We start from the raw sequence: 14,364 nt of genomic DNA, 5'->3' as shown, positions 1-14,364 counted from the left end.
AAAAAAAAAAAAAAAAAAAAGTTTTTTTTCAGGCCAAGCATGATGGCTCGTACCTGTAATACCAGCCATTTGAGAGATGAAGATGGGAAGATGGAGGTTTGAGCCAACCCTGGACCAAGTGTGGTAGCACATGCCTGCCATCCCAACTCTAAGGGAGACATAAGTAGAAGGACTGCCCTCCAAAGCTAGTCCTGGGCAAGCACTTGAGACCCTATCTGAGAAAAAAAAGTATTTAAACAAAATGGATTGGAGCCTGGCTCAAGTGGTAGAGCACCTGCCTGGCAAGTGTGAAGCTCTGAGATCCAACCTCACGACGAATGAAGTTGTGCTTTATTCTATGGAAGTCTTATGACATATCCTATTCATGGTCTTAGAAGACATTGTGAGTCACCCTTCAGTAAATGGCCACATGCACGGCCGCTCTCTTCTGGGTGGAGGGGTTGCCTGTAATATCGAGAGCTGGTTGGGACAAAGGGTGCATGGGTGTATTGTTTATACTTTTTATTTGTATCGACCATAAAAGCTGTGCCATAGAGCCATCAGCTGTGCGAGGCTGCTTCCGCTCCTACAAGCTGCCTGCCTTTGCTCTTTGGGTGAGTAATAAAAGGTTGTTTGTAGGGGCTGGGAAGGTGGCTCAGTGGTAGAGCGCTTGCCTTGCATGCCTGAGGCCCTGGGTTCGATTCCTCAGCACCACATAAGAAGAAAAAGCCAGAAGAGGGGCTGAGGCTCAAGTGGTAGAGCGCTGGTCTGCAGCTGAAGAGCAGAGGGACAGCGCCCAGGCCCAGAGTTCAGGTCCCACAACCGCCAAAAAAAAAAAAAAAAAGGTCATTTGTATCTGTGCCGTTTTTGGTTTGCATTTCTCTCATTGTGAGGTAAGCAAGCTGGGCTGGCTGATTTCCATGTTTCCCATTTCCATGTTTCTTTTTCTCTTGCCTTCCTGGGTGCTTCTCATATGTTTGGGAAATGAATCTGTCCACTCCAGAATGTCTCAGGAAGCTATTTTTTTTCTTTTTTTTTTTTTTGTGCTAGTTCTGGGACTTGAACTGAGGGCCTAGGTGCTGTCCCTGAGCTTCTTTTGGTCAGATCTTCTTTTGCTCTACCACTTGAGCCACTGCTCATTTCTGGCTTATTTTGGGGAGGGGTAGTTTATTGGCAATAAGAGTCTCACAGAGCTGGGCGCTGGTGGCTCACGCCTATAATCCTAGCTACTCAGGAGGCTGAGATCTGAGGATCGAGGTTCAAAGTCAACCTAGGCAGGAAAGATCCTGAGACTCTTATTTCCAATAAACCACCAGAAAACTGGAAGTGGCACTGTGGAACAATGTGGTAGAGCACTTGCCTTGAGCTGAAGAGCTGAGGAACAGTGCCCAGGCCCAAAGTTCAAGCCCCAAGTGTCACAGACTTTCCTGCCAGGGCTGGCTCTGAACCATGATTCTCAGATCCCAGACTCCTGGGTAGTTAGGATCACAGTTGCGCCCCACTCCAACTATTGGTTTTTCTGTTTTGTTTTTTTAGCTCTAGTTTGTAGTGTCTTCGGATTTCCTGGGTAAGTTTCCTGCACGTTTCTCACTAAGCGTGTTCCTATGTGTTTTTGTTCTTACTGCTGGTGGAATATGCTGGGATCTCTCTTACTTTGGGGAACTGAGGCCTGAACTTCTGGAATTTCAGTGGATTCAGTCCATCCACGCAGCGGCAGCACATGCTGACCCACCACCCATCTTGGATTAAAAATCTGATACATGGGCTGGGAAGGTGGCTCAGTGGTAGAGCGCTTGCCTTGCATGCATGAGGCCCTGGGTTCGATTCCTCAGCACCACATAAGCAAACAGAAAAAAGCCGGAAGTGGCGCTGTGGCTCAAGTGGTAGAGCGCTAGCCTTGAGCTGAAGAGCTGAGGGACAGCGCCCAGGCCCAGAGTTCAGGCCCCACGACTGGATGCAAAAAAAAAAAAAAAATCTGATACATATTGGATTAAAAAATGTTTTTTGAATGAAGGTGTCATTCCAGGAGACACCGTTTGGTTGTTCAAAAAAAAGTGGAAAAAGATAAAGGCCAGGCATAGTGGCTCACACCTATAATCTCAGCTACTCAGGAGGCTGAGAGTAGGAGAATAGAGATTCTGGGACAATCCAGGTGGAAAGTTATCAAGACCTCATCTCAATGAGTAAGTCAGGTATAGTGGTGAATGTCTTCATAATCAGTTACATGAGAGGCATAAGTAGAAGAATCATGGTCCAGGCCAGTTCTGGGCAAGAATACAGGAGAAATAAGTGAAGTGAAAAAGCCTGGGTGTGTGTGTATGTCCAGTGGGAAGGCTTATGGCCTTGAATTCAAACACGGGAACCGCTCCCCTCCCAAACTAAAGAAGGGCAAATACAACGTGGTCCAAAGGCTTTCGGGAAGATAAAATGCTCTCCCTTCAGTGCTTGAGATAACGTGATGCTTTGTTTTCCCAGTGAAGCGGCCATGCCTTCTCCCAGCACAGTGGAGAACGTGGCAGCTGCTCGGCACCAGCCTGGAGAAGGCACAGGGGCTCAGAAGATGGGTTGGAGATGGCTGGTTAGCAAGGGGTGCGGACACGCGGGTGGAGCGCCACGCATGTCCCAAGTCCTCCCACCATTTAGCACCCATTGTGGCCACGGGAGGAAACCCCACACACAGTCACACACTGCCACACGTGTGTGCACACACATAGACACACCATGCACCCCTCGAATCACAAACACCCCCCACAATCACACACACTCTCATACACCCATAGGTACACTCATGGACACAGACACACATCTATCTATACACCCCAGCACACACACCTAAACATTCAACCTGCCTCAGTGGCCAGGCCAGACCAAGGGGAGGCATCGCCACACCAGTCAGGAGGAGAAACAGGCAGAGACCCTTTTGTGGCTGCTACTTAGAGGACTGGGGCCGAGGGGAGGCTGGACATGGGGACCCAGGGCACAGAGAAGCTGGACACAGAAGAAGCTAGACACAGGGGCTGGACAGAGGGAAGCTGTGTCCAAGGCCAGCAGGGCCCTGCAAACAGGCCAGGGGGAGGATGCTGCCCCCACCGGCCTCCCCACCCCCAGGGAGCCTCCTTCCAGGGAGCCTCCAGTTTATAATGTTTTGGCCCGTGCTCCATTTCCGCCTTCACGTGTGTGTGTGTGTGTGTGTGTGTGTGTGTGACACACCCTCCAGGTCAAGAGAGATATTTTCAGGCAAACAACACCCAAATGTAATTGCAGCAAAGACAAACACTGTAAAGCTGTGGCAGAGAATTCCTGAGGCCTCTGGACCCCGCCTCCCCCCAGCAGCCGGGCCTCCTCGAACATTCCCCTAGGTGGTTAGCCATTCATTTCTCCTTGATGTGGAAGGCCAGATTGGCTTTTAATCGAGGCTACTTGTAATCGCAGACCACTGAAGTTTCCAGAATCCTGAGAGCATTTCAGGACATTGAGGGTGGCCACTACTAACTTGCCCATCCCCCTCTCCTAGACATGGAGAGGCCTCAAGGCCTCTGCCCAAACAACGATGGAGCCCTTCTGGGTAGGAACCACCTCAGTGGGCATCTGGAACCTTGGCCATCAGTGCCAGGTAAGTCAGTGGTTCGTTGGAGATAAGAGAGTCACCAACTTTAATGCCCAGTGCTGGCTTTGAACCATTGTTCTCAGAGCTCAGCCTCCTGAGCAGCTAGGATTACAGGCTTGAGCCCCCAGCCTGGGATGTGAGCTCCAGGGAGAGACAAATAGAGATGGTTCCCTGAGGATGAGCTCCATGAGTCCTGCCCTGCCCTGCCCTGCCCTGCCCTGCTGGCCACTCTGGATTCATACTCCTGTGAATGGAGTCCCGCCTCTCTTGAGACAGAATCTCATCATCCATGCTACAGCTCACGCAGGTCCTGCCCACCCCTCTGGGCTTCTGGCAGACTGGCTCTTATTGCAGTGGTCATGGCTGCTCCAAGTGGCCTTCTGTAGCAGTCACAAGCCTTTCCAGGAACATAGCTTTACAACTCAGAGGACAGGATGGGCGCCGGTGGCTTACGCCTGTCATTCTAGCTACTCAGGAGGCTGAGATCTGAGGATCGAAGTTCAAAGCCAGCCTGGGCAGGAAAGTCCGTGAGACTCTTATCTCCAATGAACCACCAGAAAACGAAGTGGCGCTGTGTGTGGCTCAAGTGGTAGAGCGCTCGCCTTGAGCTGAAGAGCGCAGGGACAGCACCCAGGCCAGAGTTCAGGCCCCAGAACCAATAGGAAAAAAAATCAGAGACATTAACTGTGTGGACCCCTAGGACCTGAGGAGTTGACCTCAAACCCCTCCTGGACCGAGCTACTTTCTAGTGGGATTTTGTGGAGAATTTCCTTCCCACCCTGAAGGCTAGATGCTGCTTCAGTGCATGCAGTGTGAATGGCTGTGCATTAAGAGAGGGCGCATTCTTAGAAGATGGGTCTCAACATCCTGTGACTCTCTCCTGGGGATGCAGTCCCTCACCTTCCAGTACTGTTTCCACCCTTCCGGGCCTTGAGACCCCGTTCGGCCAGCATGGGAGTGAGCGCGGGCCGGTCTGGGCTCACGAATGCGGGGTCCACCACGATCAGACCACAGGGGAAGAGGTCCCGGAGCCCTGCGGTGGGGGGAGGGGCCCCTCACTCTGGGGACAGAGCCCACCTGGTCTTGGGGCTGTCCCTGCGGCAGGCAGTGTTGGCACTGGGGTACCCATGAGAGGCCAGGTCATCCCCCCACCCCCGCCATGCATGGCGGGATTCACGCCCCTGTGCCTACCGGGGGTGCAGCTGCTCTCCCAGTCTCAGCCCTTCTGCAAAATTGAGATGTGGAAGGTTCTAGAAAAGTGTCAGGTGCTGGGACAAGGCCTGGCCCCCAGTAGCCAGCCCTGATGGCTGCTGCTGCTGCTCAAGGGTCAGCAGACAGACCCCAGACCCAGCGCTCAGCCTGCAGAGGCGCGGCGGGGCGGGGCCTAAAGGGGTGTGGCTTGCACGGTGGGCGTGGCCTGAGCACCCACCCTGCTTGCTCAGCGGACGCCGCGGTCCCGCTTGTTTCTGGCGCTCTGCTGCCACCTGCTGGCTAAGTGCGTCGCGCAGCCTCTCGACCGCCCCTGCAGAGCGCAGATGTGCGCATGCTCCCAACAAGGCAGGCGCCTGCACCCCGCACTGGGAGGGGGGAGGGGGGAAAGAGGGGGAGATGGGGTCATCTGAAGTCGCGACGCAGGTGCACGGCTTACCCAGATGGGAACAGGGTCCTCTGACGTCATAGCGTCACCTGGGTGGACCCGTGCTGCACCTTGAGAACCCACCGTCTCATCTGGCAGTGGGGGAAACTGAGGCTCGCCAAGAGCTGGCGGGGCTTCCACCTCTCACGACCCACCACAAGTAGGTTTCTGGTTGCGGGGGGGGGCGGGGAAAGGCATACACTCAGGCCCAACCTGCTGCTGGAGCCTGTTCTCTCGAGGAACATAAGAAAACAAACTCAAAAATTGTAGTTAATACCTCTGATACTATGTAGCAGAAAGGTAACTGTGTTTCCCACAGCCGGGGGTGTGCTTAGAAGATAAATGGAGAAGAACACAGAGGGATGGAGGTGCTGGCTGCCTGTCCTGGCTTTAAGGAAGCAGAGCTGGTGGTGCAAAGGCCCTGTGGTCACAAGTGGAGTGGAGATATAGTGGTTCCTTCTTGGCTGCAGGATGGGTGGGGGAACCAGGTGCGTGACCGCTCAGGGGAGCGGCTTTAAGTGAAGAGCAACAGTAAGACAGAGGATCTGCTCCAGGAATGGAAGACAGGGAGGATCAAGGCCACCTGCCTGGTGAAATCCGCACAGGTGTGACGGGATGGCTGCCAGGTGGCGATTTAAATGGCCCTGTCTTCCAGCCTCCTGTTACCTTGCATGCTTTATCTCGGTTATCCCAGTGCAATAACCCAGGGCATTTGTCTCCTTATCTGGCCTCTTGGCCCGGTGTGGTGTGAGTAAGTTCTTATTGCCTCTATTTCAGGTATAAGGAAGCAGGTGCCCAGGTGTCAGGGTCACGAGCTCCCTGGCACGCTCAGAGGCTGCACAGTGACCTCACGGGGGCACAGGGCAGGGGGGGGGGGGGGGAGGGGGGAGGGACAAAACACCCCAAACCTAAGACAACGCACACAGCACAAATCCTAAGGGGTTTGTTTTAAAGGGAGCAATGCAGCAGGTTCTGGTCTATTCACAGGTGGTACACGTCCCTTCCCCGCTCCCCCTCCCCCTCCCCCTCGCCACCTCCTAGATCTTTCTCCACACCCTAGAAAGAAGCCACTGGCAGCCACTGCAGCCGCCGCCGGCCACCACGGACTTAGGTTCTGCCCCTGTGGGATTGTCCAGCTGCGGCGTGACAATGGAATTCTTCACTGTTTTGCGTCCCCTCCCCCCTGGCCCCCTCGCCACTCCCCCATGGTTGGAACTTAGGACCTTTGCGTTTGCTAGGCAGGAGCTCTGCAACTTGAGCCACACCTCTAGCTCTTTCCAGATAGGGTCATTTCCCCCCACACTCATCTCCCCTCCAACTTTGATCCTCCCTCTCTCTGCCTCCTGAGTGGCTGAGATTACAGGCAGGAGGCACACCCCCAGTCTGTGTCCTCCAGCTCATCTAGGTTGTAGTGGCATCTGCTCACTCCTGACGAGTGAGTGACGGTCTAGTGTGTGGCTGGTGCACACTGTATTTTGTCATCTGTCTTTTGATAGCAGATTGTTACCCCTTTGGGGTTATATCAACATACAAGTCTGGAGTTCCAATTTTGGAATGTGTGTGGGCCCAGGAATGGAATTCTGGGTGCAAAGGCAACTCTAGAGGGCACCAGTGGCTCACCCCTGTAATCCTAGCTACTCAGGAGGCTGAGAGCTGAGGACTGCAGTTTAAAGCCAGCCCCGGCAGGAAAGTCTGTGAGACTCTTATCTCTAGTTAATCACAGAAAAAGCCAGAAGTGGCTCTCTGGCTCAAGTGATAGAGTGCTAGCTTTGAGCAAAAGAAGCTTAGGGCCAGTGCCCAGGCCCTGAGTTCAAGGCCCAGGACTGGCAATAAAATAAAATAAAGCAACTCTATGTGTAGCTTTTCCAGAAAACACCAAAATGTTCTGCCATCATATAACCCACCAGGAGCATAAGGACTCATTAGAAACTGCTCTGTGTGTGTGTGTGTGTGTGTGTGTGTGTGTGTGCGTGCGTGCGTGTGCACAGATACTGGGACTTGAACTCAGAGCTTTGCACTCTTGTTTAGCTCTTTTGTTGAAAGCTGGGTGCTCTAGCCCTTGAGCCACAGCTCTACTTCAGTTCTTTGCTGGTTCATTGGAGTCTCATGGTCTTTCCTGTTCAGATCTCAGCCTCCCGAGTAGCTAGGATGACAGGCGTGAGCCCCGGTGCCTGGCATCATCCGTTTACAATGGGTAGAAAGATCCCCTGTCTGACGCCCAGCGCAGCTGGCGCCCTTGCTCAGGCAGGCGTGGGTCAGGTGGAAAGTTCTGGCTGCTTAGCCGGCCTTGCTGCCTTCATAATCAAGAGCAGATTTCTATTCAGCCTGTGAGTTTAGTGTTCTTTTCCTGCCATTGAAGCCCAGAGTGACAACTTAGGGACAAATAATGGGGACAGGGGCCATGATGGCATCTTCCCCCTCCCACCTTTCCTTTCGGCAGCTCAAGATCTGTCCCTTAGGCCTCCGCTGAGTTTATGGGGTTCACGGCTCCTCGCGGGTAGGGGGAGAGGCTTGGGTTGGCAGCACCCCCAGTGGGACGGGAGAGAGGCTGGGCTGGGGCTGCGAACCCCCATCTGGCGGTGACACAGGCGTGCCTCCCACGACGGGCCAGGGATGCCACACGAAGTCAATGAACAGGAGGGCAGTCCTGTGCACACAGATTGTCCTCAGATTTCCCCTGGGGCTGGGGCGCCCACACAGGTAGCGGGGAGTATCTGAGAGAGCCGAGGGCTCCCATGTGGCCAGGCTCAGCTGCCCGGCACAGAGTGCAGCACATGTAGTGAGGGAGGCTGGGGAGAGGAGGAGAGCAACCCCCAACATGGCATCCAATGGTAACACCCAAAATTGAACAGGGTCCTGGGTCTGTGTCAGCCAAGAAACGAGAGCAAGGTGGCACACGGTGATTTAGGTGGCTGCATTTGAGTAGATGAGCAGAGCAGATAAAATGAGAGAGAGAGAGAGAGAGAGAGACCTTCGCTGGGTGATGGGGGGCTCAGGCCTACAATCCCAGCCATTCAGGAGGCTGAGGTCTGAGGACTGTGGATTCTGTACCAACTGGTACAGAAAAGTTTGAGAGACTCTGCCTTCCATCAGCCAGCCCAAAGCTGGACTGGAGGTGTGGCTCAAGTGGCAGAGCACCAGCCATGAGCAAGAAAGCTGTGTGAAAGCAGGAGACCCTGAGTTCAAGTCCCAGTTCTGGCGCGCGCGTGCGCACACACACACACACACACACAGAGGAAATTATGGAATCATCTCAGAGTCACTTTGGTGGGTTAGTTTTCAGTGGGTAAGCTTTTGGCTATTTATCCTTGTGGAACCTGACGGCACCTCCTTGGGTAGCTCTTGATGCAGGCACCAAGGGGCGATGGCAGATACTCAGCTAAAGAACAAGCATCTGGGGCTGGGAAGGTGGCTCAGTGGTAGAGTGCTTGCCTTGCATGCATGAGGCCCTGGGTTCGATTCCTCAGCACCACATAAGCAAAAAGAAAAAAGCCGGAAGTGGCACTGTGGCTCAAGTGGTAGAGCGCTAGCCTTGAGCTGAACAGCTGAGGGACAGCGCCCAGGCCCAGAGTTCAGGCCCCATGACCGGACCCAAAAATAAGTAAATTAAAAAAAAAAAAGCATCTCTCTCCCCTCCCCTGATGGCCGGGGCTCAAGGCCTGGTTGAGGACTTGGAGATTTTTAGCCTGATTACCTGTAAAACAGAAACACCTGCTTTCCACCAACACTTGTAATGGAAATGTTTTAGAGTTCCCATGGAAGCACCACAGATTCCTTTCAACCACAGGGCTCAGCTTCCAGGCGCGCGCGCGCACACACACACACACACACATCCCAGCTGGTGCCGGTGGCTCATGCCTGGAATCCTAGCTACTCAGGAGGCTGAGAACTGAGGATCGTGGTTCGAAGCCAGTCCGGGCAGGAAAGTCCATGAGACTCTTATTTCCAACAAATCATCAGAAAATCGGAAGTGGCGCTGTGGCTCAAGTGGTAGAGCACTTGCCTAGAGCTGAAGAGCTGAGGGACAGCACCCAGGCCCAGAGTTCAAGCCCCACAACCGACAAAAAAGAGAAAGAAAATCCTGGGCAGAGGCTGCAGTGGGCCCCGGGGGCCAGGCCAGTCTCACTGGGGAGTGGGTGGGGCTGGGTCCCCTTAGAGGTGGGAGGGCTATTGTAAAGCAAGCCTTGGGGCCACTAGGGGGCGCTACGATCAGGTCTGGATCTGGAGGCGTTCAGAGTCAGGCAGGACTCCCCCCCTCCTCCCCCCACTCCCCGCACTCAGGGTGGCTGCCTGAAAGAGGCCCAGGAGGACAGACTGGCTGGGAAGGCTCTGGGACAAGCCAGCTCTGGACGGAGGATCAGAGCATGCTTGGGATTTGGTGGTGGAGAAAAAAGTTGCTGCTTCTGGATCAGAACCAAGTTTAAAAAAAAAAAAAGTCAAAGAAGCCGGGCATTGGAAGCTCACACCTCCAATCCTAGCTCCTCAGGAGGCTGAGATCTGAGGATCAAAATTGGGCAGGGAAGTCTGTGAGACTCTCCAATTAACCACCAGAAAAACCGGAAGAGGAGCTGGGGCCCAAGTGGCAGAGCACAAGCCTTGAGTAAAAAAGCTAAGGCCCTGAGCTCAAGCTCCCCAACCTCCCAATAAGAACAAAAGACGAGAGGTAAAAAAATTGGCCAGCCAGAGCTTCAATTGAGAAACATGTTTATATTTTATTGTCAAATGCCATCTCAGTATGTTACCTCAGGCATACCTAGTGATCTTGAGTATTGGTTACTGCAAATTTACCTTGGTTACTGGAATTTACCTTCAGGGCTTTTCATTTGCTAAGTAGGCACTCTACCACTTGAGCCATACCTCCAGCCTTTTCTTTTTGTCAGTTGTGGGACTTGAACTCTGGGCCTGTGTGCTGTCCCTCAGCTCTTCAGCTCAAGGCTAGCACTCTACCACTTGAGCCACAGCTTCACTTCCAGCTTTTTCTGTTTATGTGGTGCTGAGGAATCGAACTCAGGGCCTCATGCATGCAAGGCAAGCGCTCTACCACTGAGCCACCTTCCCAGCCCCACCTCCAGCCTTTTATCCTTTAGTTATTTTTCAGATAAGGTCTTGCACGTGTGTGTGTGTGTGTGTGTGTGTGTGTGTTGGTCCTGGGGCTTGAATTCATGGCCTGGGCACTGAGCTTTTGTGCTCAAGGCTAGCTCTCTACCAACTTGAGGCACAGCTCCACTTCTGGCTCTTAGCAGCTTATTTGGAGATAAGAGTTATTCAGCTTTGTCTGTCTGGGCTGGCTTCCAACCACCATTCTCAGATTCCAGCCTCCTGAGCCGCTAGGATGACAGACCTGAGCCGCCAGTGCCCAGCCCTTCTGTCGCTCAGCCTGGATGCCAGGTTTGTGGGGAATCCTCAGCACCCACCAAATGTCCAATCTCCCACCGTAAAGATTCATCCCATCCAGGGTGGATGTGATCAGAAACACGTACAGAAACCAACAGCCGAGCCTCCCGCATGGCAGGCCCGCCCCCAATCACATGTCAGTCAAGAGAAGGCAGCTGACATTTCCCTGTGATTTATGTATTAACCTTTCTCTCCTTCCACGTGTGCTGATGGCTGTCATTGGCGGCACCGGTGCCAGCTGGTGAGCTGGGGGGCCTTCTGTGGCTCTTCTTACCACATCACCCTGCCCAGATGAGCCTCCAGGATGGGAATTCCCTCTTGAAGAACCCAGACCCAGAGGATCCCCAGGTGACACGAACCTTAGGCATGCTCTGGGAGTGGATTCAGATCTGCTGTTTTGGTTAGAGGCCTGTTGTGCATGGTGCCCAGTGGGTGCAGCAAGCCGTGGCTGGGTCTCAGCCTATGCTTCCTATTTGCCTACAACTGTCCTGTTGGTCATAAATCAAAGATAAGTTTCCTGGGCTGAAAACCTTTGTTCTCCCATTATTGGGTAACTATGGGAACATTTTTACATACATAGAAACTGCTACACTTGGAAATAGTAGATGCTTGCGTCTGATTGGCACAGAGGGCTGGAGAGAAATGCAGCAGCTTCAGGTATGGCTGGACCCAGGAGCTTCCATTGCACCATCAGAGATTTCTGCTTCTACATGCTGCTGCTTCTGGGAGGAGCTTTCCTGATTGACTCTAGCCCTCAGTCCATCAAACAGGAAGGGCTCATTTCCCTGCCTCACATCAGCACCTGCCCCACTGCTAGAGTTTATCTCACTGTTTGGGATTATGAGACCCCCCCCCACCACAGACCTTAGGATCACTTTGGAGTCCATCTCTGTGCTGAGGGCCACTGCTTGGGGCGGTCATGTGGCGGGGCAAGGGTACCAGATGGGCCTTGGAGAAGCTGATCTGAGGGGAGTCCAGGCCGCTGGCTGTGGCCTTGAAAAGAAAAAGGTTGTGGGAAGGGCTGGCTGCAGGGGGGGTGGGGAGGGGTCCTTTGAGGACAGGGGTCTCCTCTCCTGCGGCCTGGGGCGGCAAATCCCCCCACAGACCCTTCGTCCTGAATGTAATTCTTTCCAGCTGCTGCTGGGCTTAAGGAGTGCTGCGGCCAGGCCCCCCGACCCCCCCACTGAAGAATGGATTCCCTGTAGCTGTCAGTCCTAGATAGAGACCAGCCCCAACAGGGAGGGGTCCTTGGCTACCTGCAAATGAGGGAGCCATGGTCCCCACAACTGCCTGGCACTGCCTGGCACTGGCAGGAGAGGCCGAGCTCACATCTGGCTGGGCCAGTGAATCTAAACTGAAAACCGGGGGGGGGGCAAAAGGGGGAGGATTGTTCCCAGCTTTTCAAAACCGCAAGACGCATGTGGCTCATCTAGTCTTGTGTCTGGGATGCTGAGACCTCATCTGTGCTGACTTTTTTTGGGGGGGGTGGAGAGAGAGGCCCATGTCTGATGCACTGGGACAGCTCCTCTTCCTCCTCCTCCTCCTCTTCTACCTCCTCCTCCTCTTCCTCCTCCTCCTCCTCTTCCTCCTTCAAAGTTGGGGTGCACAGGTCTGAGGAGCTAAAGCATCCTGTGCAAATGCCCAGGCCAGGGGAGGGGGGCAGATAGAGCCTCCAGTCTGCGTGCTCCCCGTGACAGGCAGAGGCCTCTGTGTTCCAGGACGGGAGGCCACACAGGCGTTTATAAGGTGGGGAAAATGAGAAGGGCATTGCGGAGAGGCAAATGAGCGGGTGCGGCCGTGCGGGCCGTGATGGTGACAGGTTAGCGGGAGCCAGCAGTGTGAGCTCAGCCATGCTCCATCTGTCCTCATACCCGGGATGGCTGGGTGGTGCCCACAGCCCTGCCTGCATGCACTCCGAACACACACACACACACACATAAAAATAAAGAAAGGAGAGTGCCCGGCACCAGTGGCTCACACCTGTAATTCTAGTCACTCAGGAGGCTGAGATCTGAAGATCGTGGTTCAAAGACAGGATAGGCAGGAGAGTTCGTAATACTTATCTCCAATTAACCACCAGAAAATCAGAAGTGGAACTGTGGCTCAAGTGGTAGAGCGCTAGCCTTGAGCTGAAGAGCTGAGGGACAGCACCCAGGACCAGAGTTCGAGCCCCATGACCAACAAGAAGAAAGACAGAAAGACAGAAGGAAGGAAGGAAGGAAGGAAGGAAGGAAGGAAGGAAGGAAGGAAGGAAGGAAGGAAGGATGGATGTTGTTGTGAGAAGCCCTGGGACTTCTGGAGGGGGGATTGCTGGCTCCTGACAAAGAGGGGTTCATGGGGAGTCACTGCCAGTACTGAGTCCCCCATGTGTTAGGGGCCCTCCAAGAAGTGGCAGAGGCCTGGTGGGGTCAGGCCCGGCCACATCGCCATTGGTGACCGCAAGCACCTGCCTGTTCCTATCACCTGGATCCGACTCAGAGTGCGGGCCCAAGCTGAATGCAGCGCCCCCCACCCCCATTCAATTTCCTTTCCTTAAAAAAAAATTGGCAAAGCTGAGTGACCTCTCTTTGTTTGTTATAAATCTAATACCGCAAGTTTCAGTTGAATGCACGCGAATTATATTTGGAATGTGAGTTTAAAGTTGCCTAAAGCTGGTAGAGTTGTGATTACACAATGCATAGACCAGCAGTGTTCATTTCTGTCTCAGTGGCCTGGCCTGGCCTGGTGAGCCAAGGTTGGTGGTGTAGGTTTGGGGATGTCTCCCAGGAATAGCCCAACTCAAGAACTGCACACGTTTACCTGGGATGAGCTTGGTGTTATGCATATCATTTTATGAATGTTTGACAGGATGGGAAAATATTCACACCATTCTCCTTCCTACATTTCTTTTGGTTTATTTGTTTTGCCACTACCAGGGTTTGAAATCAGAGTCTCATATTCAGTTGGCTTGCTTGTTCAACTGGTGCTCTACCACTTACCCATGCCTCCAGTCAGGTTTTTTTGTCAGTGAGGTAGAAATGGAGGCTCTTGGACTTTTCTGCCTGGACTGGCCTCAAACCCTGATTCTCCAGATCTCAGCCTCCTGAGTAGCTAGGACTGGAGGGGTGAACCATGGATATCCAGACTTCTAAGTTCCTTATAACATGATTGGCCTATAGGAGGGCTGGTGGCACTAACGACCCCAAACCAGACAGTAGTCCCCTCACCGTGGTGACTCCCACACCATGTTGTAGAGCAGGGAGGTGGAGCTGTCTTGGCTCAACATGCACCCCCTATTTTGGACCCTGGAGCAATGGCTGTAGCTAGTGGGAGGTCTCTAATCCCAGGTTGGGTGATGCTTTCTTTCTTTTCTTTTTCTTTTTTTTCTTTTTTTCTTTCTTTCTTTCTTCCTTCCTTCCTTCCTTTCTTTCTTTTTTTCTTTCTTTCTTCTTTTTTTTTTTGGTCCAGTTGTAGGGCCTGAACTCTGGGTCTGGGCGCTGTCCCTCAGCTCTTCAGCTCAAGGCGAGCGCTCTACCACTTGAGCCTCAGAGCCACTTCCAGCTTTTTCTACTTATATGGTGCTGAGGAATTGAACCCAGGGCCTCAGGCATGCAAGGCAAGCACTCTACCACTGAGCCAGCTTCCCAGCCTTGGATGATGCTTTCTGCCCTGGGCCCTGGCCTGGCCTCTGCCCATGAGCAGGGCCCAGCCTCTTAGCCTCAGCCTCCACGCTGTCAAGTGGCACCTGGAGTCACTGGCCTGCTGGCTG

Source organism: Dipodomys ordii, unplaced genomic scaffold (genome assembly GCF_000151885.1).
Source record: "Dipodomys ordii isolate 6190 unplaced genomic scaffold, Dord_2.0 Scaffold68, whole genome shotgun sequence".
Lineage (NCBI taxonomy): Eukaryota > Metazoa > Chordata > Mammalia > Rodentia > Heteromyidae > Dipodomys > Dipodomys ordii.
Note: the sequence above shows the minus strand (reverse complement) of the source record.